Source organism: Chrysochloris asiatica, unplaced genomic scaffold (genome assembly GCF_000296735.1).
Source record: "Chrysochloris asiatica unplaced genomic scaffold, ChrAsi1.0 scaffold00017, whole genome shotgun sequence".
NCBI lineage: Eukaryota > Metazoa > Chordata > Mammalia > Afrosoricida > Chrysochloridae > Chrysochloris > Chrysochloris asiatica.
Window position 1 is genome coordinate 26718700 of NW_006408535.1, and position 2728 is coordinate 26721427.

Below are 2728 nucleotides of genomic sequence, written 5' to 3' on the forward strand. Positions count from 1 at the left end.
GAGCAGCTGGTAGTTTCGAACTGCTGACCTTAAGGTTCACAGCCCGATTCGTAACCACTACGCTACCAGAGCTCCTTACCCTCTGTAATTAGGTACCTAGAATATAAATTAGAATAATGCTGGCTTCCCATGACAAATAGCTTCTAGTCAATAATATGCATCCAGCTTGTTATTACCTGAGTTAGTGGGTAAAGTAATTTTGTTAGTTTTTTACAATTTCGTTCAATTATTATCTTAAACAGAATAAAAAGAGGCCAGAACACCCAGAGAAAGTAATGAACATGCTCAAGAGTATACAGTTAGTAAGTAGTAGATGCCTCTGCCCTGAAACAAAATCTTCTAGCCTTGGCGTGTTGCCCAAGTCTTGCAGAGAGCTGGTATCCCACTTCCACCCTGCTTCTAGCCGTTTAATCAACATATTGATCCCTTGCCTGATTTCTCTGCCAGCCTCTCTATAGGATGGGGGAGCCTCCCAGGCAGGAAATTCTCCTGTTTAACTCTAGGTGGCACTCTGTCACTTGACGCTTGTTTGATGGAGACTGCTGGGCCCTAAGCATTCCTTTCTCCATAGTCCTTGTTCTGGGGTCCATTGACCTATCAATGTTTCTTGTGGATGAAGGACTCTGTGATATTGCAAGCTTTAACACCTAGCTCCTCACCCTCTGGATAGTGCACTCTGCCTGTCAATCCTTACACCTTCTCAGAATACCTAGGCCAGACTAGAGAAGTTGTAGGTCCTACAATTGCCTGTGTGTACCCCATCCTGCCCATGTGTTGCCCATGTGTACCCCATCCAGCAGTGTTGAATCAACGTATGCCTGGCTACACCCCAAGATATCACAGGAAGCACCATAAATACATTCAATCTCCCTAGCAAGCATTCTGTCAATAAGTAGCAGCAGATGTAAAATGTCACATAGGAAAGGGTTTCTGCACCAGAGGAGAGAGGACTGGCAGGTTGGCAGGAATGATCTGAATCAATGTATCTCTTTCTCTTTCACACAGCTCTCTCTCTCTCTCTCTCTCTCTCTCTCTCTCTCTCTCTCTCTCTCTCACACACACACACACACCTCTCTCACACACACATACACACACACTCACTTTCTCCCCACCATCTTCTTGTCCCCTCCCCCCAAGTTATGATTCACTGGAAATAAAGTTCCCCACCCAAAAGTAGCACTTTAGGATAAGAACTGGACCACAAGGTCAATTTGAACCACAAGGTGATGGTTCAAACACACTAGTCATTCCTCTGAAACCCAATACGGGGTCGCTATGAGTCACAACCAACTGGACAACACTTAAAAACATCACCCAAAGCTACATGTGGTACTGTAGGATAAGCACTGGACTGCAAACCACAAGGTCTGTGGTTCAAATCCAGTAGCTGTTCCTCAGAAGCCCTGTAGAGGGATCACTATGAGTAGGAATTGACTCATCAGCACTTAACAACAGGTCATACTTTCACTTTAGGGCCCCTCACTTGCACTGGCATCTGTGAGCACTAAGAGTTTGTAGAGTGTTTAAGTGGTAAAGGGAAGCCAGCTGCAAACAGGAAACATTTCATGTAAGCATTTTTGATAAATTGCCTAAAGAAATTGCAGAAGGAAGGAACATGAATTCAAGGAACCATGCTGTGATTTATTTTCTATTCTAAATAAGTAGTAACGTTAATACATGCATTTTTATTGATAATTCTTAACAAGAACAACCAGCTTCTTCAAGGTGCTCTGGTACCGTGTTGTTGTTGTTGCTATGTGCCGTGGAATTGGTTCCGATTCATAGCGAGCCTGTACATGGGTTTCGAGACTATAAATCTTTACGGGAGCAGAAAGCCTCATCTTTCTCCTGCGGTAGTTTCGAACTGCTGATCTTTAGGTTCGCAGCCCGATTCGTAAACACTATGCTACCAGAGCTCCTTGAAGAAGTTGGTAGACTTCTTCAATTTCATCATCACTGGCTTTAGTGGCTGGTGCATAAATTTGAATAATGGCAATATTAACTATTCTTCCTTGTAGGTATATGGCTACTATTATCTTATCACAGACAGCATAGTTTTTCAAGATAGATCTTAAAATGTTCTTTTTGATGATGAATGTGATACAATTCCTCTTCAATTTGTCATTCCTAGAATAGTAAACCATGTGATTGTCAAATTCAAAATTACCAATACCAGTCCTTTTCAGCTCAATGATGCCTTATTCATGTGCTCCTTTCAGTTTTTACAGCTTCCAATTTTCCAACTATTAATGGATGTTTGCAACAGTGTCTGCTCATTTTGAGTTGTGCTCCCTCACCAAATGGATGTTCCAAAGGCTTTACTCCATTCACGTCATCAAGAGCAACTCGACTTTGAGGAGGCAGCTCTTCCCTAGCTTTATTTTGAGTGTCTTCCAACCTGAGGGACTCATATTCCGGCACTATATCTGACAATATTCAATGTTTTTCATCATGTTTAAATATTCAATAATCTGGTGCTATCTGACAGTGTTCTATTGCTCTTAACAAGGTTTTTAGTGGCCAGCCATTCAGAAGTAATCTGCCTCTCCTTCCTAGTCTGTCTTAGTCTGGAAGTTCAAAATGACCCTGCTGGTATTTAAAATACTGGTGGCATATCTTCCAACATCACAACAATACACAAGCCACACCAGTCCAATAAAGTGACAGACAAATCGAGGCACATGCATATAAGGCTACTGAAAGTACCAAGGCTAGGGTCAGGTGCACC